General features: G+C 36.3%; 1 protein-coding gene across 2 annotated transcripts in view; it reads left to right on the top strand.

Annotated features, from left to right (window-relative positions):
* Nucleotides 1–407: 407 nt before the first annotated feature.
* Nucleotides 408–26,109, top strand: part of EPS8 (epidermal growth factor receptor pathway substrate 8) — a 179,412-nt gene continuing 153,710 nt past the window's right edge. Inside the window, exon 1 of one of the 2 annotated variants that reach the window (XM_032855077.1) lies at nucleotides 408–641. The gene's annotated coding sequence lies outside the window, so the exon portion shown is untranslated. The remainder of the gene's footprint in view (nucleotides 642–26,109) is intronic. The other variant, XM_032855076.1, reaches the window with a different exon arrangement.

Here is a 26,109-nt window from a genome sequence, read left to right as displayed (position 1 = left end):
CGCTCCCATGGCCAGGGCCATCAACCTTGCCCCGGGGTGAACCTTTCCACATGCTCTGTTCCCCTTCCCGCGTATCCCAGCTGCTAGTCGGTCCTGCTAGGGCACTTCTCGAAACCTGTCGGTAGCTAGGAACCCTGGCCCGACTTTGATGGCCTTGATAACTTAGCCCGGCGCGCTGACCTCTTTTCTCCGCCCCACTCCCACCCACTCGGCCCCACCGCCCCGTACGCCTGCAGCGCTGGGGTCGACCAGATACTCCGCGGCTCGGCTGCCGCCAAGACCCGGAGAGTGGAGCCAGCTCCAGCCGCGCCGGGGGCGCGCGCGCGCGTTCTCGCTCCCTGCTAGCAGGGGTAGTGGGCATGCGCGGCGCGCGGCTGGCTTTGGCGGCGAGCGGGTGAGCGGGCGGGCAGCTCCAGACTTCACAGGCGGCGGCGGGCGCGGCGGTCTTGCCCAGCGCGAGACCGGCGCTGTGCTCGCCCGGGAGATCGCTGCTCTCCAGCCGGGCGCCGATCGCCGCTTTGAGGCTCGCGGGGGATTGGAAGGGCGTGGTCCCGGTCGGGGGCTTTCTCCCGGCCCCGGCCAGCCTGGTCCCGCCTCGAGGCGCCTCCGGGGAAAGCCACGGCCCCGAGGGCGGATCCGAGGTAAGAGCCCCTCGGGCGAAAGGCGCCGGCCGGGGGTCCAGCTATTTGAACTCAGACTGGATTTTAAAAATCCGCCTTTGTGTGCTCGGATGGAGCGGTGCCAGGCGCCGCGTCCGCTTCCATTCACTTTGACGGCTTTCAACTGGTGTCGGGAGCCAGGTGTGCCAGGGCGCTGCTGCCGGAGCGCGTCGGTGCGCCCGGCCGTGGAGCGCCGCCGAGCGGGTGCCGACCTTCGGCCGCCGGCCGCCCCGCGCCGCCCGCGGAGCCCGAGGCTCTGGGAGAGGTGGGCAGAGAAGATACTCAGTGTCCTTGTAATATTTCCTGGTAACCTGAGCTTCCGCACATATACACCTGCGCCTGTCTGGTCCGTGGGGCGACTACGAAAGCGGTGTTCTCACGGCGTATCTTAGGCTCGGGGTTTCGAGAGTTACCTTCCCCACGCTCAGATGGAGGGGGTCTTTTCAGATGGATAGTTTGGGGCAAGGTCCCACCATCGCATACCCTCTCAAATTAAGATAGCTCCTTGTTTTTGAACAGTTGTCACTCCTGATTCCTGTTGACTTTCCGTTCTTAGTTTGTTCCACTTTAATCCCCATTTTACTTTTGGAAGATGGCCTTTCTGGTGTTTTTGTCAACTAACGCCTTTGGAGTTGATTTCTCCGCGTATGAAGAGCCGGTTCGCTTCTCCTGTGGTCACTCTTCTTTCTTTTCAAGGATTATCTGTGTGCAGAAATCTTTGCACGGATCGTTCTCTTCCTTTGCATTGTTTCTCAAATCCTTCTTTTCCCGTAGACCCATAGTACTGCTGGAATCTCTTTGGGGGTAGGACGCCTGTGGTATTAGGATTTGAAGACCATAGACGTCTAGGGCGGTAGAGCATTAAGAATTGGAATTCTCCTTTACAAAATGTATTTTAATGAAATGCATTACTGCATTTCTTTTGAAGATTTCATTTTTTTTTGTCTCATAAGAGGAATAGTAATATTAGAAGAGTTCAGATAAAACTTGGTTTCAGATGCATATGAACAACTTGATTTTGGCTTTGTTATTCTTTTGCGAGATAGGAGAATTAGGATTCCCAGAAGACTTTACACACACATGCATATGGAAATACACAGGAACAGCAAAGTAGTTGTGTTGTGCGTTGCTTCTAATTTATTTGTACCGAGAGGATACCATTCTGAAGGAACTTAGGTTTTGCAAAGGGTGCACTAAATGTAGATCGTGTGGACATTGAAATTAAAGTCAGTGTCATCCTGTCTCATAGATTTCCAGTTTGGAATCGGAATTCTTCAGATAGATTGTTATAGATCTTAAGTTGCTAGTGTGAAAAAATTTTGGTCATGGGTTCACACTTTGACGTATAATTAGAAAAATAATGCACTTTATACAATTGCCACTAAAGGGTATCACAAATGTAATAACATTTTATAGAAAGCCTTTAGTGCAGAATTCATAGATTAAAGCTTTTTAAAATTCCGCAAGTCATTCAATCCACATCAGAAAAAAAAAGAAAACTTTTAATTCCACTATTCTGAAATATCCACTGTTCACAATATTTGGTACCTTCTCTTTGAAGTCTTTTTTCTTCCCACTTTCCAATGCCATTGAATATCAGTAAGTAGTAATTTTCAGCCTTTTATTAATGATGGGAGAATACTTGAAGTTGAATTTGGGGTGATTCTTCAGCATGGTTTATTCTGGATTGTTTTCTATTAGGAGTCTAATGTCTAATTTTGAACCCTTTGCTTGTTTCAGGTCAAATGAAAATATTTCATTTTGTTTTCATTTCTGATTTTTTCCTCTTTTCAATTTTTTACCTACGCTGATACTTTTCAGTTATCAGTCCTTTTCCATGCTATAACATAGGCTTTGTATCTTTGCTTTCAGTTTTTGATAGACCCCAAATCCTAGACCCTTCCTTTTCTTGAGCTATGCTGCATACATGTTCACTCACTGCTTTTTATTTTTCTCCTGACTCTATTCTTTTCTTCATTTACCTATTTTAAAATTCTGCAGAAGCTCACTAAAACCATGGTTTGTATAGGAGAATATGGTATCCACAATAAAAGATGATAGTTTTTCTCAAGGTCACTCGTTAAATGCTTAAAGTTTTGCTGGGTGAGTATTTTAGCACTGATTTCATTTATGTAAAATTTAAGTTAGCTTTGGTGAGTTGTATTAAACAGATTTGGATCATCACAAAACAACCTAAGTTAATGATAGGTTACAAACTTTCAGACATCTGCAATGGTATGTAAGGGGGAAAGTGGAATTTTAGTTAAAGTGCTTTAGCTATAGTACATCCCTGCTGGGAATTACTGCATGAAATTGTTTGCAGCTGTTAGTGATTGAAAATATTTTCTTAAGGAAAATTCTGTAACAACATAGTTGTCAACATTTTAACTTTAATGTATGCAGGGAAGGTGTTCGGTGTTTCAGTACAGCCTCTGCAGTGTTTTCTAAAGATTTTATTTTTATTTATTTATTTGACAGAGAGAGGGATCACAAGTAGGCAGAGAGGCCTGGATGGAGGGAGGGTGTGTGGAGCAGGCTCCCTGCTGAGCCGAGAGCTGGATGGGATGCGATGTGGGGCTTGATCCCCAGGACCCTGAGATCATGACCTGAGCCGAAAGCAGAGGCTTAACCCACTTAGCCACCCAGCCACCCCTCTGCAGTATTTTCTAGATATATTCTTAGATAATATTTAAAAAAATATATTTTCCTTTTAGACCAGTTCTAGATTTACAGAAAAATTATAAAGATAGGGCAGTGACTTCTTATATACTCTGTTACCCAATTTCCTCTCTTATTACATCTTACATTAGTATTTGTGAGAATTAATGAAGCAGTATTGGTATGTCATTACTAACTGAGATTCACACTTTATTTAGGTTTCCTTGGTGTTTATCAGATGTCCTTTTTCTGTTTCAGGACTCTACAATCTTAGATACCATATTACACTTTAGTTGTCATGTCTCCTTATGGTCCTTTTGGATGTGACAGCTTGGTAGACCTTGTTTTTGATGACCTTCACGGTTGTGAGGAGTATTGATGAGATATTGGGTAGAATGACCTTCTACTGGAATTAGTGTGACTTTGTTGCCTTGATCAGACTGGGCTTTTAGTTTTTTGAAAGGAAGATCACAGAAGTAAAATGCTGTTTTTATTACATCATATAAAAGGTACGAGCTATCAACATGACTTATCACTGTTGATAATGATCTTGATTGCCTGCCTGAGTTAGTGTTTGGTAGGTTTCTACCCTGAAAAGTTACTCTTCTTTTTATGCTGTACTTTTAGAAGAAAGTCATCTTGCACAGCACACATTTAAGGAGTGGATAGTTTTACTTTTCCTCCCTGAGGGTGGGGTATCTATATAAATTATTTAGAATGCTTCTGCATGGCAGATTTTTCTTTTCTCCCCATTTGTGTATTTACTCAGTCATTTACTTATATTGGTCTGTAGTCATGGATATACATTATATACTTTTGGTTATAATCCAGTACTACTTTATTTTGTTGCTCAAGTTGTTTCAGCTTTGGCCTTTGGGAGCTCCTTCAGTTGGCTCTTGTATCCCTTTGACATGTCTCCATCAATGTGAGGTGTTTTTTTTTTGTTTTTTTGTTAATAATTTCCTTACTTTCTGACATTAAAAGATGTTCCAGGCTCATTTTTTATATTTCCATTACCTGTCCCAGTCCCAGAATCAGCCAGAAAGAATCTGCTTCATCTTCTTGGGAAATAATATTAGAAGCCAAGATTTGGGTGCTAGGTTCTTGTTGCTGCTGGGGTGTCATTGCCTTTAGATCCTCTTATCTACAGAACAGGAAACATATGTATGTATACAAAGCCTGTATATACACCTATCTATACATATTTCTCTACATAATCATATGTATCCATGTTAAGCGAAATATGAGTTCATATGGATATCTACAACCTTACCTACCCTGTTACCACTTGTGTCATTCTGGCCTTCTTTTGTTTATCTGTAAACTCATCCCAATCATGAAAAGAAACCTGGCTCCCACCACCTGTCATCCATTTACTTAATTGTCAGTCCTTTTATATACTTATACCAGTACTGAAATTGCTAACTTGTGTTCTCTTTGCAGAGAGTGGGAAACAACTTTATCAACTAGAGTACAGTCCTTATGTACAGTTACTTTTGGTTTTAGTTTAGGTTCCATTCCTTTTTCCCCATCCCACTTAGTGAGATAGTTGCATGCATTAATAATAGTGTCAGATCCTTTTGTCACAATTTTTGTTCCATTCTGGGATCCTTCTGACCTTCTAAATGATTTTTTAAAAGTTCGCATACACTGAAGTTCTCTCTTTGTCCTGTAAAGTTCTCTGGGTTTTGAAAAATGCATCATTTCATGTATCCTTTATTATAGTATCAAAGTATCATACATTAAAAAAAAAAAAAGAAACCTGTGCTTCATATATCACTCCCTTAATCCCCCTCTCCTTTTTCCCCCCTCCCCCACAACCATGGATTATTTTTTTTAAATTGTCCCTATAGTTTTGCCTTTTCCAGACATCATATAATGGGAATCATACAGCCTTGTCAGACTGGCTTCTTTCACTTATGAATATGCATTTAAGGTTCGTTATGTCTTATTGTGATTTGATAGCTCATTTCTTTTTATTACTTGGTAATTTTGTAATTTATGGGTGTTATCACAGTTTGTGTATCTATTCATTTATTGATGGACATCTTTGTTACTTCCAGTTTTGTGCAACTATAGACAAAGCTACTACAAATATTCATGGGCAAGTTTTTGTGTAGACACAAGATTTCACATTATTCGGGTAAATACCTAGGAACATGATTGCTGGATCATATGATAAGGTTATTGTTAGCTTTATATGATTTTGCCAAACTTTTCCAGAGTGCCTGTGCCATTTTCATTCCCATCAGCAATTAACGCAAGCTCCTGTTTCTTCTTCTTGTCAATTTTGGATATTGTCAGTTTTATGGATTTTATGTATTCTAGTAGGTATAGTAATATCTCATTGTTGCTTTAATTTGCCATTCCCTAATGACATTTAATGTTAAACATCTTTTCACATGCTGTTGTATTTTGTATATTTTCCTTGGGGAGTTATCTGTTCTGAACTTTTGCCCATTTGTTAATAGGGTTGTCAGTTTTATTGTTTTAAGAATTCTTTATATCTTTTTCATACCATCATTTTATCAGATATGTATTTTGCTGATATTTTCTTCTAGTCTGGCTTTTCTTTTTATTCTCTTAGCAGTGTCTTTTCAGGGCAAATGTTTTTAATTTTAATAAAATCCAACTTGTCAATTTCATGGATAAACTTTTGGTGTTGCATTTTAAAAACTCATTGCCAAATTCAAGACCATCTAGATTTTATCATTTTTTTTAGGAGTTTTATAATTTTACTGTTAGGTCTTTGATCCATTTTTAGTTAATTTTTATGAAAAGTGCAAAGTCTGTGTCTAGATTCTCTTTTTTCAGTTGTACCAGTACCAAGTAAATGAGATTTTTAAGTCCACTAGATTATAAATTGGGATTAGGATTGAAAAGAAAGTGTTTTTATTTGATTTTTAAAAGCCTTCTGCAAAATTGCTTAAAGAAAACAGTTGAGAAATGACTTGGAACCTAAAATGTAGTAATACATATAGACTGTGTGTTGAGATTAGTTCCTGGGCATTTGTGGAAGATGGAATTTTTTTTTTTTAATAAAAGATTTTATTTGTTTTTTATTTAAAAAATATTGTATTTATTTATTTATTTGATAGCACAAGGAGGAGGGAGAGGGAGAAGCAGGCTCCCCACTAAGCAGGGAGCCTGATGCTGGGCTCTATCCCAGGACCCTGGGATCATGACGTGAGCCAAAGGCAGATAAACAGTTAACCGACTGAGCAACCCAGGTGCACAGAAGATGGAATTGTTAATACAGAGTGATATCTATCAATTCTTTCAGATCTAACCATAAGAAATGATTATTAAGGTTTTCTTTTTCACAAAGAGGATCTGAAATAAGGGTATTGCAAGGTGTATGCTGAGAAGAGGCAGATGATGTATTTACCATCTAGAAACTTGATGTGTAACTCTATGGTCTTGACTCTTATCCCATGCCACTCTTCTTGCCAGAAAGAAGTAGCTTTTTTTTTTTTTTAAAGTACCTTTCTTTTGATATGTCAGTAACACAGTTAATGACATTGGGACCAGAATTTTTAATATTGTTATGCTACAGATAGAACCATTAGCTTCCAAAAAGAATCTAGTGAGATTTGACATAGTGAAAGTTGCAGCTTTGGTGTGGCAGGTGTTACATACATTATCTTTTTAAACTCTTACAAAAGCTCTTTAAGGCAGTTCTCCTTATTTCCATATTACAGGTAAGAAATGTGTTCAGAAAGATAAAGTGACTTGTTGGTGATCCATATGGGGAGAAAGGAACAGAGTTTGGATGGGAACTTTGATCTTTTTGATTCCAAAACTTTCCAGTTGGTTGTGTGATCTCTCATAAAAGAAAAAGGACAAGGATAGTTAGTATCAGATGTCCTTGATTTTATTCTTTTCTTTAAAATTTGTGCATGTCTTAAATGACTACTGGGTTAAATGAGAATGGCTCAAAAATTTTGTTTTTGAGATTCATGGAGGTTCTTTTAACCTTTTTCTTTTTTTCTTGTTGACTGATCTGCATCTTAGTGGCTCAGAGGTGTGAATTATTGGAAAATGGTTATAAAGAATGAAGTTCCTTTAAAGAGAGGAACTTGGGCACCTGGGTGGCTCACTTGGTTGAGCAACTGCTTTTGGCTCAGGTCATGATCCTGGAGTGCTGGAATGGAGTCCTGCTTTAGGCTCCCAGCTCTGCAGGGAGTCTGCTTGTCTCTCTGAGTTTGTCCTCTCTCATGCTCTCTCTCTCTCTCTCAAATAAATAAATAAAATCTTTTAAAAAAATAAAAAAGAGAAGAACTTGTGGGGCTTAGGAAAAATAAAACACATAATAGTAAAAGTAGCTAATTGTTTATACCTTTCCCCCACTGAATTGTAAGTTTCTTGAGGGCAGGGAACTAAACTCAGTTATCTTTAAGCACAGCTTAAATGTGTTGTATATGTCATATGTGATACACACAAAATGTTTTCTGAATGAAATAAGCACTTACTAGCATACTCTTTATGGAAGAACATTTAGAAGGGGAGGAATTTTCCTCCCAGAGTAAGTTGAACATTGTTACCTTTCATTTATTCATTCATTCGTCATTTATTGAGCATTTCTTGAATATCTGTTCTGTCCCAGATCCTGGGAATACAAAGATGAATGAGACAGGATCTCTGCTTTCTGTCTTCAGGGAACCCAGAGAATGGGACAATTATTTTAATAGAGTATAGAACTCATGAATGTATGCATTAAATGAACAAGCAAGCAAGCAGTGGACTTTGAAATCAGAAAGACTTTACCTGCCTTAGTTTTCTTATCTAGGAAGGGGAAACGATAATAGTACCTATTTGACACAGTTGTTGGGGGTAGGTTAAATGAACAAAAATTATATTTATATCTCATCACAAGACAAAGGGAGAGGCCCACTGTGGCTGAGGAATCAGAAAAATCTTTACTGAAGAATGTGACATTTGAGTTTTATAGAATGAATTTTTGAGGCCAAGAATAAGAGTATGAAGAGGGACTCTGGGGCATTCCAGGCAGAAAGATGAATATGTTTGATGTGAAGAATGGTAGACATGACAGGAGTAATGGGAAATTCTGTACATTCTCACAGAGCCTATAGAGATATTAGAAAGAACTGAATAATCAGTTGTTTTTCATTTTTGTAGTAACAATACAATACAGTATTCATTGCATCATAGTAGGAGAGGATAAAGATCCCAAACCTGTTTTAATTGCATGAATCTCCTCTTCTAATCCTATGACTTTCTAAATATAGTCCTTTATATAGTAGATAAATTCTTGTTTTTTGTTTTTTGTTTTTCCCCAGTCCTGTGATACTCAAGTGATTTTTATTAAGAAAGATGACTTGTGTGTTTTGGGGTAAAATCAGAGGTTCTGTCTCAAGCCATGCTTATATTTAGTAGCATAGCAACATTAGAAATGTAACATCCTGTAAAGACGCCATCTAGTCCTGTTTGAGCCAATCCAGAATTCTAAGAGCCATGAATGGTTCCTGAACATAATACTTAGCAATATGCTAAAATAACTTATTAATTGTATGAATTATGTGCTTGTTGGGGGTTAGAGTTCTACAGCTGAAAAATCATGTTTTTAATAGAAGGGGAGAAGAGAAAAAGGAAAGACAAAATAGAAAATAAATGAACATTAATAGAGGAAAGAGAAGTTTATATTTAAAGAGAGCGGTGAAAGTCCAGACCAGACTATTTCACAGTTACATTTTACCAAACATTAAAGAGGAGTTAATACTCTTTATTAAGTATTAAGTATTATAGGATATCCTTCTCAAACTGTTCCAAAAAGTTTTAAGAGGAAGAAGTGTTTCCAAATACATTCTCTAAGTTCAGCATTAGTCCGATATGAAAACTTGATAAAGACACTACAAAAAAAGATTACAGACCAGTATCCCTGATGAACATAAATGCAGAAATCCTCAACAAAATCTTGGCAATCCGAATTTGATAATACATTGAAAGGATCCTATACCAGGATAAAGTGGGATTTATTCTGGGGATACAAAGATATTTCAATATCTGCAAATTAGTCAGTGTGACAAACCACATTAACAAAATGAAGAGTAAGAACGTGATCAACTCATTAGATGCAGTAAAAGCATTTGACAAAATTCAACGTACATTTATGAAAACACTTTATTAGGAGGGAACATACCTCAATCTTATAAAGACCCTATATGACAAACCCACAGCTAACATGATAACAAACTGTGAAAAACTGAAACAATTTCTTCTAAGATCAGGAATAAGACAAGGTTGCCTATTTTCACCACTTTTATTCAACATAGTACTGGAAGTCTGGCCACAATATTCAGACAAGAAAATTGGAAAAGAAGAAGTAAAATTCACTATTTGTAGATAGCATGTTACTATACTATATATGGAAAAACCCAAGACTCCATAAAAAAAAAAACTGTTAGAACTAATAAACAAGTTTAGTAAGATTGCAGGATACAAAATTAATAGACAAAAATCAGTTCCATTTCCATACACTAACATCAAGCTGTCTGAAAAGGAAATGAGAAAAGCAATTCCATTTACAATAGCTACAAAAAGAACAAAATACTTAGTAATGAACCAAGGAGGTGAAAGAATTGTATAATGAAAACTACAAAGCACTGATAAAAGAAGTTAAAGAAACAAATAAAGAAATAAAGAAACAAATAAACAAAAAAGACATCCCATATTCATGGATTAGAAGATTAATGCCCATTAAATGTCCATTAAAATGTCCATATCACTCAAAGCAATCTTAAGATTCACTGCAGTTCTCATCAAAGCACCAATAGCATTTTCCACAGAACTAGAAGAATTAAATCTTAAAATTTGTATGGATCCACAATAGATCCTTAGTGACCAAAGCAACTTTGAGAAAGAACAAAGCTGAAGGTATCACACTCCCTGATTTCAAACTGTACTGCAAAGCTGTCATACTCAAAGTAGTGTGGTATTAGCACAAAATGAGACCAGTGGAACAGAAAAGACAGCCCAGAAATCAACCCACACTCATATTGTCAATCTATAACAAGGGAGGCAAGGATATACAATTGGGAAAAGACAGTCTCTTCGGTAGGTGATGTTGGAAAAATTGGGCAACTACCTGCAAAAGAATGGAACTAGACTATCTTTTTATACCATATGCAAAAATAAACTCAAAATGGACTAAAGAGCTAAATGTAAGACCTGAAACTATAAAACTCTTAAAAGAGAACCTAGGCGATAAGCTCTTGGACTTCAGTCATAGCAACATGTTTTTTGGATTTGTCTCTTCTCAAGGAAGGGCAACAAAAGCAAAAATAAACAGATGGTACCACATCAAACTACAAAGCTTTTGCATAGTAAAGGAAACCAATAAAATGGAAAGGCAACCTACTGAATGGGAAGGGATATTTGCAAATGCTATGTTCGATAAAGGCTTAATATCCAAAAATATAAAGAACTTAGTACAATTCAACCCTGGGTGCCTGGGTGGGTCAGTCTGTTAAAAATCTGCCTTTAGCTCAGGTCATGATCCCGGGGTCCTGGGATTGAGCTCTAAATCAGGCTCCTTGCTCAATGGGAAGTCTCCTTCTCCCTCTGCTCCCCCCCCTACACCTGGCCTCTGGCTCATGCACGTTCTCTCTCTCTGTCTCTCAAGTAAATGAAGTATTTAAAAAAAAAAAACAACTCAACAGCAGAAAACCCCCCAAAATCCAAATAAATAAAGGGCAGAGGACCTGTATAGACATTTTTCCGAAGTAGACAAGACATGTGTCCAACAGACACATGAAACAATGCTCTACATCATCACTCATACACTCATCATCAGGGAAATGCAAATTAAAACCACAGTAAGGTATCACCTCACACCTGTCAATGGCTATTATAAGAAAGATGAGAAGTAATAAATGTTGGCAAGGATGTGGAGAAAAGGGAATCAATCCTCAAACACTGTGGAAGGAATTTAAATTAGTTCAGCAACTTTGGAAAAACAGTATGGAGCTTCCTAAAATAATTAAAAGTAGAAATACCTTATGATCCAGGAATTCTATTTTATTTGAAGAAAATAAAAACATGAGTATGTACTCATATGTTCTTTGCAGCTTTGCTTACAGTAGCCAAGATATGGAAGCAACCTAAGTGGCTGTCAATAGATGAATGATGAATGAATAAAGATGTGTGCATACACACACACAGAAATATTAATCAGCCATAAAAAAGAATGAAATCTTGACATTTGTGTCATTGTGGATAGACCTAAAGGGTATTCTATAAGTGATATAAAGCAGAGAAAGACAAATACTGTATGATTTCCCTTAAATGTGGAATCTAGAGAACAAAGGAACAAACAAAACAGAAACAGTCTCCTAAGTACAGAAAACAAACTGGTGGTTGCCAGAGGGGCGTAGGGAATGGGAGTATGGGCAAAAAGATGAAGGGGATTAAGAGGTATAAATTTCCAGTTATAAAAGAAGTAAGTCATGAGGATAAAAGGTACAGCATAGGAAATAGTAATATTGTAATAACTGGATATGGTAATGGATGGTAACTAGGCTTACTGTGGTGATTATTTCATAATGTATGTAAATATTGAATCACTATGTTGTATACCTGAAAATAATAAAATATTGTATATCAACTATTCTTGGACAATAACCAAAAAAGTTAAAAAAAAAGGGAAAACACATTTTTTAAATCCCTCTTAAAGGCTATTGACATGAATTTCATTTTATTTAGAAAGTCTTTGATTAGCACCACTAAAATGTTATATTTCTTTTAGAATATTACTATTAGAATATTATTCCTTATTCTAGAAATACATGTGTATTATTGGTATATTATTTATTTGCTTAGTGCAACAATAGAATGTTTCCAGTGTCTGAAATATAAAGTTTGTGATCATTAAACGCTGTAATTTTAAATAGATTTACATTAATTCACAGATTTGTTTAATGTCTCATCTCTTCTTTTATTTTTAAAGACTTTATTTATTTGTATGAGAGAGCACAGGCAGGGGGTGGGGCAGGGAGGGCGGGGTCAGAGAGGGACAAGCAGACTCTGTGCTGAGTGAGGAGCCCTGTGTAAGGCTTGATCTAATGACCCTGAGATCCTGACCTGAATGGAAGTCAGGAGTTGGGTGCTTAACTGCTGAGCCACCCAGGCACCCCTCATCTCTTCGATTTTTAAATGACTGATCCATGATAGCCAAGCTTGAATAATAATGTGTAAAGAATAATAAAACAAAATTGTGTAAAAAATTAAAACCTCATTTAAATTTAGGAATGATCAGTTCTGTGTTGTTTGTATATTGGTATATTTGCTATCTTTGTAGAATTACAGAATAAAATGTTTAAAGCTTCAACTTTTCTTTTCATATTATTTATTTTTTTTAATGTTTCTTATCCATATAATTGAAACAAAAAGTTTTAGCATCATTTACTATAAGATCTATGCGCTTTGCCATGTTTCACATATTTCAAAGCTATCTTAAGACTCGTTACCTTCTATGGTCTCATGAAGAAAATAGTCATAAAAATTCTGAAGGAGATAAATGACCATGTGGGTTTTTCCCTTGATAGGCCTTCTCCATCTTCCTTCTCTCATCCTTGTTTTACCCCATCCTCTAGCCCCAGTGTCTGATAGCTTTTTTTTTTTCAATCCTCAGATGACTTAGTTGAAACATGTATCTTTCATTACTTTGCTATCTTTCCAGTTACTCTTGTAACTTTTTCTCACTGCCTGGTGAGATCTCAGTCATGGAGACTGAAGTCTGAATAAAAGGGACATTCATGGCGGTTATGACAGTGAAGGTTAAGTTTAGGCTTCTAGAGAGTTTGAAACAAAGGAGTGATTGAAAGCCTCATCACCTTCATCTTATTTGGGTAGTAAATAGATTATTTTGGAAGTAGTAAGTCTCATTATAAAGATAATGAAATCCTGTCCAGACTGAATACATTAACAGTGATTAGCTTCAGCTGCAATACATTTTAACACCAGTTTTTATAGTAATTAGGAAAGACCCACTATGGTTTTGTTTGTATATTAGAATATATGCTACTGGCTTTCCCCTCCCTTCCCCTCCCCTTTCTTTCTTTTTCTTTTTTTCTTCCTTTTTTACATTTTGTTTTGTAGGAGCTCCTTAATACTGTAGGGAATTTTAGAATTTGAGTTCAAATATATCTCAAGTAAAGTCATATAATATAAAATTAATTTTACAATGGAATACTCCATGGCTTTTTAAAGAGTCTTGGAACTGGAATAAAAGTCTCTATCTTACCTCCAAGACTTCCTGCCCTTCACCTATATCTGTTACCAGTAGTTATTTGCGTTTTCTCACTCTGCCATGTAGTTAATGGAAATAATTGAATATTATTGGGAGATATTTATTATAGAATAGAAGACCTGACAATAGGGGATAACTTAACCTAATGGTTACCAGTTATATTTTCTTTTGTGTTTGTGGTTTTCAAAAGTACTTATATGATCAAACTGAAAGAAAGATTCCATACTAATGGATAGAGTAGTAAAATGATTGGGAAAACTAGTGATGGTAGTATCTGATCATAGAGATAGTTTGGTGTGACAAAAGTAGAAACACTAAAATTTCACAGGAACATAGAAACCATTTTAACCATCACTGTGCTGTTGATGAGCTATGTCTGGGGAACTCTGTTTATATATATTGTAACAGTGTATTATGTAATAGAAATGTATATTAAATATTTACTCAAACACAAAATAAAAGACAGACATTCTTAATATTGCAAGATTTGACAGCTAGATCTTTCTAGCTAGCATTGATTCTGTTAGGCTAATGTGGCCATTAATTGGATCTTAGACATTAGGTGTAACAAACGCTTACTATATGTGGAGGCTGATGTAGTTTCATATTCTTGAGAGAACGACATGAATGTGAGGGAAAGCTTTTTAGATTAGGTAGCTGATCCAAGCCTGCTGAGTTTTTCTTTTTTTCCAAGGGAGGACAAAAGCCTGTAGATTTTTGCAAGGGATTGATTTGAGAACACAGCTTAATTTTTAAGGTCAAAGAAACTAATTCAGCTCAGAGTGTTTTTGGTTTTGTTTCTGGAAAGAACTTCTAAAAACTTCTAGCTATGATCTTTCAGCTTCCTATTCCTCCCTCTCTAATTACTCTTAGCAAGGTTTTGCTGTCAACCCTAGCAATCATTGGGAAGGATAATACTGGGGTGAAATTTCTTTTTTTTTTTGAAATTTCTTTTAAAAGAAAATTGTGCAAGAGGAACGTGTACACAAATGAATACTTAATACAACAAAATGCGTATGGAACTGTCCTTTGTATGTGATGGTGAGTTTTGCTTGTTGTACTGGTGATAGAGCTTGTTTGATCCATTTCTACTTTCTCTGGTAATTCTTCTTGTGATATGTATATATGAGTTAGTTATATGAGATTAGGGAGGGATTTGGCTAAACTTAGCAGAGTCATTGGTTTAATTCAACTCACTTTAATTTCTTGATCTAATAGTCTTGGACATATACAGCTTTATTTAATAGAAAATAGCTTGTTTCAGTTAGTGGAATTTATATGTCAATAAAGAAGTAAAAAAAATACTAAGTAAGTGCCTCTTAAGTGTTAGATGTATTAATAATAAAGATGCTGCAATTGAGACAGATAAGATTTATATCCTTACTGAATTTACAGATGTCAGAAGCCTAAATTAAAAGAACCATAAAAACTTAAGCAATCAGATTCTAGGTCAAAATGGTCAAAAATTGGAAAATAAAGAATAACTTTTCTCACCTTCTCTCCCTCCTTCTTTCTAACTTCTAAGAGAGTGAAAATAGTCATATTTTGTATTATAATTTTTACATGTAGTGATATTGTAGATTTATAAGTACTTTGAAATTATGAGTCATTTTACAATAATTCCACTACAGGAAGATTTATTTATGAAGAGCTTTGGTAAAAATTATAATACAACAGTACTCCCTTTGAAAGATACTCAGCAGTTAAGGTTAATTTAAGATCAGATCAGACAAGCATGGTTTGTGTTATTTTTATAGATACTATTCAATATTTTGTTCTTGGAAACTTTTAGGAATGAAGAAATTGTTATTTGTAAAATGAAGTCATGCTGAAGACTTAACGCTGGTTGTAAAGTGTTAATCTTTGGAGAAGGGGAAATATTTCTTATCTTGAATTTGGAATGTGGGTAACTTTAAGGCTGCTGTATGAAGCAACATTGCCTTTGTATTTTACTTACAAGAGAAAAATGTGTACTCCTTTAGTGGAGCAAAGCACTTTCTGACACACCTCTCAAATTACACACCATTGAAATGATCCCCACAATATGTTTGGCTCATGTGGTTCTAGTTAGCTACTAAGAATGAAAGATTCATAACGATCTATTTCAAAAAACATCTTTATTTGCATTGCAAAGACCTTAATTGTTTGGAAACAGGATCAAGAATTGCTTTCAAGTTTTAAGTTGGCGTGTATAGGTTGGACCATGATTGGCATTGAACTTTAAAAGACAGAATTTCTGTGCAAAGAAGGTTCTCAATAAATATTTATCGAAGCACTGATTGCTATGTTGACTGTAGAAGGATAAAAGTGCCTGAGTTTTCCCACATTGTTAGTGATGTGGACCAAATCTTTTTGTAGCTGTTATAGAAAGTCCTGATAACCTTTCCCTTATCTTGCCTTTTGGGCAGTGTATAAGAGAATCCCAGGGAGGAGGAAGTCATACAAACTTGCCAGACAGATGATTGGAGTCCCGGTGGCAAGCTTCTGACCTAATTTTCCAAGCTCTGTCCATGCAACTGTAGAGTTATGGCTATATGCTGTTATCTTGAATAACACTAGGCTTGTATACAAGTTTGGGGGTTGGGAAGAGAAGGAAGGAGGAATAGATATATAATTCTCTCTCTCTAGTTTTGCCAGATCCCATAACATAGAAGCCCTTTTGTTAAAAAAGAAAACTTAATTCATTATTTCCTCATTTTGGTTATTCCTTCTTCTGTGGGTCTCAAACAAATAATAGAGGATCTTGTTTGTTTTTTAAAGATTGATGGCATACTCAGTTATTTTTGAAGTTTGTTTTGAACACTTTTTTTTTTTAAGAAAAAAAATGTATGAGAGTGTGTTGGTTAAAGATGGAATTGTTTCTATATTTTTCTTGTGCAGTAGATTAGTATGTGCATTTCTGGTAGCAGTTCCTTGATGGTCCCAAGATGATAAGACTGTTTTCCTCTCATTAAGCAAACATTTATGAGTACATGTAGTTACTATGTTTAGTAAAATTACATAAAAGATTTCCAACCTTTGTTATAAGTTTTACAAATTGCTACTACAAAAATGCGAATTTTAGACACCAGTATGAGGTAATTTTATTAGGTCATACACTGCTTTCTGCTTGCCATCTTGCCTCTATAATGTTAGCTAGACATGGATAAGATCTTTCTTTTTCTCCTGGTATGGATATAGTTCATGTCATATGCTATTTTGAAATATGTTGAACCAGCTGGGATGATAAAACTGACACAGACTTATGTCAACTGGACCTACATAAATCACACTATTTTTTCTAGTAAGTACTTAGAATACTTATTTGCTTCTATGACATCACTCCCCACCCCCAACACTTTCTGACTTCTCTCTAACATCTTTTGAAGGGGCCAGTAAACCCAGTACTAAAATAGTCTATGCATCTCCTTTACCAGGTAACTGGTCCCATACATATCTTTAATACCCAATTGCATCGAAGTATCTCCTTCATTTTCCTTCTTTCTTTGATGGGGGGAGGTGATTGAATTTCTTTGATCTCAGGATTGTCTTCTGATTGCAACTTGACTTAAACCAAATTGTGATAAGAGAGAGAATCATTATTAATCAAAATTAATAACATTGGAATGTAATTTTAATAATTTAGACCTCTCTCTCTTGTAGAATGTATTATGGAATCAATTTAAAATGTTATTCTTCTCTGTCTTTCGTGTATTTGTCTATGTCAGACTCTTCATATTGTAAGCTCCTAGAGTCCATGTGTCTTTTAATTCTCTTGATGTGATGCTATGCATGTTTGAAAGTTATTTTCTTAATGCCCTCTTTCTGCTGCCTTATTTCTGTCTTGTTCCCAGGTGAGATTCTTGAGGAGAACCTTATTACCTGTTGTTTCCTCTTCCTCACTCTTCCTGCAGTTGTCTACCCACTGTAGTCTAGTGCCTGAGCTCATCATACCTCTAGGTCATTTGTAGTCTTGTAAAAAGCCATGCCAAAAGGCAAATGTTTAGTTTTTATCTTGATTTTGCTGTAGCATTTGCTGCAAGCTCGTAGAGGACATGGGCAGTGTTTTGTTCACTATTGAATTTTTTATTGCTTAGAATTTGTACTACTTTGTAGATTGTCCATTTACTGAATGAATGTATGCTTGTAATGATCACTTTTTTCTTTTAAAGAATGTTGTCTTCTTTTGGCTCTCATGGCGCTTTGCAGTTCTTTTCTGCTTTACATCCTACCTCTCTTTTGTTACTTATTTGCACTTAGACGTTCCTTCAGGATCTCTGCTTCTAGGAGTTTAATATGTAACTAAAAGTTACTGGGAGAGTTGCGAAGCGGTAACCTCAAGAAAATTGTAACTCCATCTGTTGGTAGCAGAGAAAGCCAGTGCTTGTTTTTTTTTTTTTTTTTTTTTTTTTTTTGGCTCTGTTCATGGTTTTGTTCATAATCTGAACACTTACAAGTGAGAAGTTTCATCGTTTTCCAGAATTCTTTTCTCAGCGCTCATCTCATTTCATGTTTCATTGTTTTCCAAGATGACTTCAGCACTTCACATTGTTTTCATTAGAACAATGACTTTCAATTTTTTATCTCCTGCTGGTAACATTCCCCTAAACTCTAATCCTTTGTTTCTGACTATACCTGAAGTTTGCACAGGCCTCCAAGACTTCACATTTACCAAAATATATTTATTGCATTTTCCCTAAACCTGTTCCCCTCTCTTCTTTTCCCGTTCGTCTAAATGGAGCCACTATTACTGAAATGGTAACTTTAATGGTATGTGATCTTTCTGGACTCTTTTTTTGCCTTATGCACCACTCTGTCCCACCTTTAAGTGATCAGTCACCAAATCCTGTTGATTCCTGTTACAGAATGGCTGACAGAGCATTCCCTTCTTCTGTTGATCATATTATTACCTTGCTTAGAATTCTTCAGTGTTCCCCATATGCTCGTTAGGAAGTCCAGTTCCTCTTTATAGTGGCCCGAAATGAAAGCCCTCTGTGACACAGTCTCCCTAGTTTACTTTCAGGTCTCATTCTTTGACTCTTTTACTCCACAAATGCTTTAATAATTGAAGTAATTGAATACACTTAGCTTCATGCTTCCATGACTTCACACAAGCTGTTCCTCGGCCTGGAGTTTGCTCTCTGTCAACCTCATCATTTAGTCTATATTATTTTCCACTTGGCTTAAAGGTTACTTTCCTGGAAAAAATTAGTCAGTTCCTTCTTTGTGCCCAAGTGGTATCTTATACTCACTTTAAAGTAGTAATTAAGTTGCATTTTATGGTTTATTTACTTGTTTTTCCATTTAACTAGTCTCAACACTTGGAGGTAGAAAATGTGTCTGAGTAATCTTGGTCTTTCATGTGCCTTAGCACAATGCTAAGTGTACATGTGTCCTCAGTTTTTGTTTTAATACATATTCAAGGAATAAATGTTTAAAATGCTTTTTGATGTTAGTGAGATTTCAGTATCTGTTCTACATGTAAACAAAGTATGATAGAAAAACCGAGCAGGGTTTATTTCTTCACTATTTCACGTTTTCTTTCTACCAGAGTGTTCTGGAGGTGAAGTTGAAAGGTAGACAGAGTTTATCAGCAATATCATCCCATTTCTTTATCTCTTGTCATTCTTCCATATTTTACCACAGATGTCACAAGTTTGTCCTCCAGCTGCCCAAGACACATCACTGTTCCCAGCCCTCTACCTTTATGAAATTTAACATTCAGTTTATATCCAGCTGGAGCCTGTGATTTATAGGTAAAATGAGGGGATTGGGCCAGTATGGGAAACTTTAAAATTGAACCTTTGCTTCTTGCCACCACCCTTTATAACACTCCTTTCCAGTAAAAGTGGACCTACAGTATTTGCCACTAGATCAGGATTTAATCAAAATGCCTCTCTGGAGGTGACTTATTTTATAATCTTACTTATTTAAGAGAAAAGATTATTAGTAATCAGAATAGATGATAAAGAATCTTAAAATGTATGATACATGAGATATGTAAAGACTGTGTGGTGTAGCTATCTTATGTTGCTAATGAAGAAAGTAAAACCAAGGCAGGCCAAATGATTTGTCCAAGGTCATACAACTAGTTCATTGCAGAGTTAGTCTTAAAATCTAAGTATTCTAAGCCTTTGTGTGACTGTACTGATGCTCTCTTGAATTTGGTCAGGAATTTGAAAATTCTTTTACTTAAAATGTTTATCAGCTCTATTTTTCCATCTCTCTGTATTAGGTATAGTGCTAGGCACTAAGGATGGTAAGGTATAAGGTAGCCTACGTAGCTGGGACTAAATCATGGAGAGAGGCATAAATAATTACAATAATATAAATGATCGTTCACAGGAACAGTACGTGGGCTTTTATTTAAAATTTATTTATTGAAATTTTAGAACTAATTTGCTCAGCTTATTTCCAGCTCCCAGAGCAATAAAGTAATAGAAGGTTATGATGAGGTTGTAGAGTAGTATATAAATAGCAAGGGAAGAGACAGCTGAGAGGCTGGTAAGAGAGAGAGGAAAAAATGCCTGCTCATATTATGTACTATATACTTTATATAATATATATATGTGTGTGTGTGTGTGTGTGTGTGTGTGTGTATATGTATATATATATATATATATATATATATAAAGTAAAAGAACCCAAATCATTATAGATTAAGTACATTTTAATTAAGGGGGAAAACTATGTTTCACACCTCAGTATACTGTAAGAATGTTATAACACATTATGGTACTTGATATTAAAAATGTCAACCATAAAGTGACCATTAAGAAATGATTCTAGGCTGCAACCATGGCAGAATGCTGGTGGGTGAACTCCCCTTGTGTTACTGAAGAATGATGTTATCATTATGGTGGAATAAGAGGTTTTTTGTTTTTTTAGGTTTTTCCATTCTTCCCTCTCCCTCCTGCAAAGAACACCAGTTTTGACATTGACAATCACCCATGGACAGTAGTACCCTTGTGAAAGCCTGGGAATCTAGCGGAGGTGCCAACAAACATATCATTGGAGGAAAAAAAAAAATCTGAGATTGAACACAGTGGAGAGGGTAACGGGCGATTTTATTTTACCTGTGTTGCCCCTCCCCCAAGGCATAGCTCAGTGCCAAAATAGAACTTCTTGGCCTGGGATTTTTCCTGTGGGGGAAAGTGGAGAGTATGTGAATGAGTGTCCAGCTTCCCCAGTATGTGGGATGCCACCAAAGAGACCTACTTCTTTTCTGCCCCATCCATAATACCAAGTAGTGACTTGCATGACTGGGAAAACAGCAGTTGGGGCTCAGGGTAGAATGTATCAAAGGGCTGCAGATCCTACTGACAGCTTTGTAGACTGTATTAGGAAGCCCATTCATGAACTGTGGGGGGATGACTCCCCTGTGGATCTCTACAACTGGCCCCAGCTCCCCTCCCCCCCAATACTCCATGTACCTTACCCCTGCTCTTCCCCACAAGGACCCCATAGCAGGCCAACTTCCGTGTATGTTCCTGAAGCAGTAAGAATGAACTTTTGCAGACAGTGAGCACTTGCAGAAAGCCGGCCTGACTCTAGAGAATTGGGAGAAACTACACAAGCTTGAGCATTCAGTACTGCCCTAGGGAAAGCAAAGGAAGGTTATCAGCATTTGACCTGACTTGCAGGATCCACAGAAGGTGTACAATCTTATGAATTCCCCCAGAGAAGGGAATAAGAAGTATGCAGTGAGGATATCCATAGAAAAGATCTGGGAAAGCCTCAGAATCTTTAACAGGGCTGAAGGCAGGTTTTCTCTCCTGAAACCAATCAGTATAGACTAGAGAAGATGACTCTTTATTCAAATGCAAAGACAGCAACACAGAACTTAGAGGAACCTAAAAAAAATCAAAGAAAAATGATACCACCTAAGGAAGACAGTTTTCAAGTAACCGATACCCTTTCCCCTCCAGAGGGTGTTATCAATTTTCCTGATAAGAGAATTCAAAATAGTTACTTTAAGGAAGCTCAGGGAACTACAAACAAGCAACAAAACACTGAAAGGACAATTCAATGAAATCAGGAAAACAATACACAAACAAATGAGAAGTTTAACAGAGATAGTAATTATAAAAAAAGAACTGAAAGAATTTTGAAGGTGGGGAATATAATGAAGGAAACATTATGCACAATAGGAAAGACTTGGAAACCACCTTAAGGGTCCCTCCATAGATGAATTAATAAAGAAAACGTGTTGTGTATATGTGTGTGTGTGTGTGTGTGTGTGTGTGTATACACACACATATATATGAATCTACATATATGAATATAATTCTTATGTATTATCAGCCAGTGGAAAGAAGAAAATCCTGCCATTTGTGACAATGTGTATAGATTGAGGGCATTATGCTAAGTAAGTCAGAGAGAGACAAATACTCTATGATTTCATTTATATATGGAATCTGAAAAAGCTGAACTTACAGAAATAGGAGTAGAATAGTGGTTGCCTTGGCTGGTTGGTAGCAAATGGAGAGATAGATGTTAGTCAAGGAGTACAAACTTCCAGTTATAAGGTGAATAAGTATCTTATGTAAACACCACTTTGTGACTTTAGTAATAGTACAGAGTTATATCCCTGAATGTTGCTAAGAGAATAGATCTTAAATGTTCTCATGACACAGACGAAAATGGAATTATTTGAGGTTTTAGAGGTATTAACTAAGGTTAATGTGGTAATCATTTTGCAGTATACAATGTATGTATCAGATTATCACATTGCACACCTTAAACTTACATAATGTTATATATTAATTATATCTCTGTAAAGCTGAAAAAAAGAAATGGTTGTAATATTCAAAATTCTCTGTGGAAAGATTGACAAATGGAAGCATGAAGAAGATTGTTTAAATGATTAAGTAAGAAAAAATGCTGTAAAATATATAAATTCTTATAATAAAATATATTTTAAACTTTTATACAAATAGAAATAAAAGAAAAATAATTTAAAAATTACTTTAAGAGGTACTCTATTATCTAGAAAAGTCATGTATATGGAAAAGCTGTATGTTATAATTGAAATGAGTTGAAAAGTGATCTATTTTATCATTCGTGATATTGAGAGGCTATATTTGTTCACTTATATTTATACCCCATTAGAGGTATACATATAACCTTTTGAAGAGTAGGAACTTTAAAAAGAACTTTCTTGCCCAGTGCCAGAGTTAGAGTTGGGTTTCTTGCAGAGATTATAAATGTGTTGACTGAGTACTGAAATAAAGTCTCCAGCTTGAAATTATTTTCCCAAAACATTCTGAAAAATTTTATATTCTCAGGTGAGATTGCAGAAATTTATTTAATCCCCAGTAGAGCTGATTTATAGGGACTACATTTTCTGTTTTCCTAATAGGAACAAGGATCATAAAATCCATCTGGGAAACTGAGAAACATATTCTATCTTTATTGTTGCCAAAACCTCTTGAATAATATTCTTTCCAGCCTTTCTCATTTTTTTTTAAGATTTTATTTATTTATTTGACACAGAGAGATACAGTCAGAGAGGGAACAGAAGCAGGGCAGTGCGAGAGGGAGGAGCAGACTTCCTGCGAGCCATCAGGAAGCCCGATGTGGGGCTCTATCTCAGGACCATGGAATCATGACCCGAGCCAAAGGCAGACACTTAACATCTGAGCCACCCAGGCGCCACTTTCTCATGTGTTTAACCAGTCTGTTCCACCCTCTACCCCCTGACCCACTGTCCTCGTGAGAGAGGTTTTCATCTCTTCTTTCCCTTTGCTAAGCCAGGGTAGAAGAACTTCTTTTGCCAAAAGAAGATACTGTTTTCTGAATGGTAAAATGATTAAGTTGGTTTATCTCATTTCAGCTCTTTTGCTCTTAATTTATGTTTATGCTATTTAAATCCTCATTTTGTGGATACGGTTGGCTCTTGAACAGTATGAATTTGAACTGTGCCCCACTTATATGTGGACTTATTTCTATAAATACAGTACAGTACCATAAATGTATTTTCACTTCCTTATGGTTTTCTTAATATTTTCTGTAGCACTGTTTATTGTAAGAAAACTGTATGTAATATATATATATATATATATATATATATATATATATACATGTATATATATATGAATGCAAAATATGTGTTGATCAACTTTTTATGTTATTGGTAAGGCTTTGGGCCAACAGTAAGCTATTAGTAGTTAAGTTTTTGGAGAGTCAGAAGTTATTTGTGGATTTTTGACTCTGTAGGGGTTGGTGCTTCTAACCTGCACATTGTTCAAGGGTCAACTTTCTTTTGTTTAGCATCCAGACTACTCCCCAAAGTCTCTAACATCCTGATAAATTGATATTTTCCCCCCAGATCATCTACTAGGCTGATACAGCTGAAATTAAACTTTGTTAGAGACTGGTGGTAAAATATTCCAAAATTAAAGCATTAAAGGTAAAAGGCTTGAGGGACAAAAATTTACTCAGCCATATTTCATGGGTAATTTTACTCCTTCTTGTGATAGTGTGTTCTTTTGGGTTGCTTGGGCTGGGACTTGTCTTTGGTTGATGTCCACAAGTTAAGCTCCCTTGTTTTGGTAGGGAGTGGATCCAACTTCACGACTTTCTAGAAAACAAAGCTTTTCCACTCTGAAGTGCTAACCCTATGCTTGTTCTAACCCTCACTTGGTATTTGGGCAAAGCTTACTCTTCCATTCGGTGGCTTATTGCCTACAGCTTGAAAAGAATGTTACGAGTGGATAATACTTGTGTTTTGTGTTTCCTTGTCACTTGAATGACTTGTATATGATGGGTATGTTTTCTCTAACTCATTTCCAAAGGTGTAAAAATATAAGGCAGAGTGAAGCAAATGTGGACAGTGTAATTATGATCTCATTTGAGTTCATGATGAAATTGTACAAAATAAATCCCCTCCCTTTCTTTGTATTTTGAAATTCGCTCTCAATACTGGCACAAATAATCCTTACAGTGAGTTAGCTCCAGGAATAGTTCAATTTTAGGGAGAATTTCTAGCCCGTTAGAAGAACATATCTTTGACCACTTCTTTCTTTGCCGTATGCAGCTGGTTTTCAAGTACTGCTATTTTCACTTGAAGTTTATCCTTGTTTTTGCCTTATTTGCCCTACTTTCACTATTTTAGGGCCACATGACTATTTTCTTAAACTATTACCTTCTAAGTGGTCTCTACATCTGCCGCCATCCTATTTCAATTTATTCTTAAGTACTACTTCTAAATCAGCTTTGCTAAAGCTGAGTTTAGGTCATGTCGGTCCATTACTTCAAACACTGCCAACAGAAGCAGGTTCAATTTCGGCCCTCCATAACCTGGTGGCTTCCCTTCGTTTTAAGTTTAGCCCGGCTACTCTCTTTCCTATGAATTGCTGATTAGCCAAGGTGAAGTACTGAGCACTTCTCCCCGACCACCTCAGTCTTTCCAGTTTCTCTGTGTTTAGTATCTTTCCTCCCTCTTTTAACTGGAATATGTTTGACTTTATCTTCATATGCAAATGAATCTGTCAGTAGGCAAATTTATTCTGAGCCATGAAGGCATAATCTTTATGTTCTCTGATTGTTCTCCTCATATGTTTTCCTCAGGATCCTTTGTCATTTCTTTTTAACATGTACTGTATATATATGTCTTACCTTCTAGCAGATATTAAGCTTCTCCAAGAGAGGTTCTATATCTAATTTCTACTTTGAGACAACCAAGGCCCAGAGTGGTGATTTTGTGTGTGATAGTAACTCAATATACCTGTGTTAAATGATGAAATAAATGATTTCCTGTCTTGTATATTCCGTTGTGAATTTTGTATATTCCATTGTGAGTTTTATACCGGTAACACATCAACTCTCAGTCTGAAAAGGAAAAATGTAATAGTGGCCATAATTTTTAGTGAGCGTAAATTGAAATACTCTGAAAAAGTTTAATCATGGAGGCAATCAGAATGTACTCTGTTATTTAGAATAAAACCTCTGGCAAACATGCCTGTTTTTCAAGTTCTTATAAGGTCTTTTAAATGTAGGCTATGATTATTCCCTTTAAACATCTTAAAGATTTAATAAGTTAAACCATTCGTTGTCTTAAGGTAGTTTAAACTTACTCCCCGGGGAAACAGAACTGAAATAAAAGGCTAGCAAAGGTGAGAGTGTTTCAATTTTACACCTTCCCTTCCTATCCATTCCTGTCATTAGAGTAGTTTTCAAGGTTTGTGTAAACATAACAACCTATGAGTAAGACAATGAGATCTTTCTGAGTATTTTCATTTAAAAAAAAAAAACAACTCATGAAAAAGTCCTCAAAAGCCATCCTTTAGCACATTGTTTTTATCAGCTCCCTAGTAGTTATGAATTTTTTAATAGTATGAATAATGCTATCCATTTTTTTCCTGCTCTTTTTTAATTCCTTTTGTACATTTTCTGTGGTAAAGTGAATTAGATTCACTGTTGTCTATTAGAGTATTATTAAGTGATTCTTAATCCAGGTTTTCATAATGAATCAAATCCAATTAAAAATATGAAAATTATAAATAATTATGGCAGTGGAACTATTTTGGGTACTATTCAGCTGCT

This window comes from Lontra canadensis, unplaced genomic scaffold, assembly GCF_010015895.1.
Source record: "Lontra canadensis isolate GAN:19392208 unplaced genomic scaffold, GSC_riverotter_1.0 scaffold9, whole genome shotgun sequence".
NCBI lineage: Eukaryota > Metazoa > Chordata > Mammalia > Carnivora > Mustelidae > Lontra > Lontra canadensis.
The sequence above is the reverse complement of the archived record's forward strand: the minus strand, read 5'-3'. Positions and strand labels throughout refer to the sequence as shown.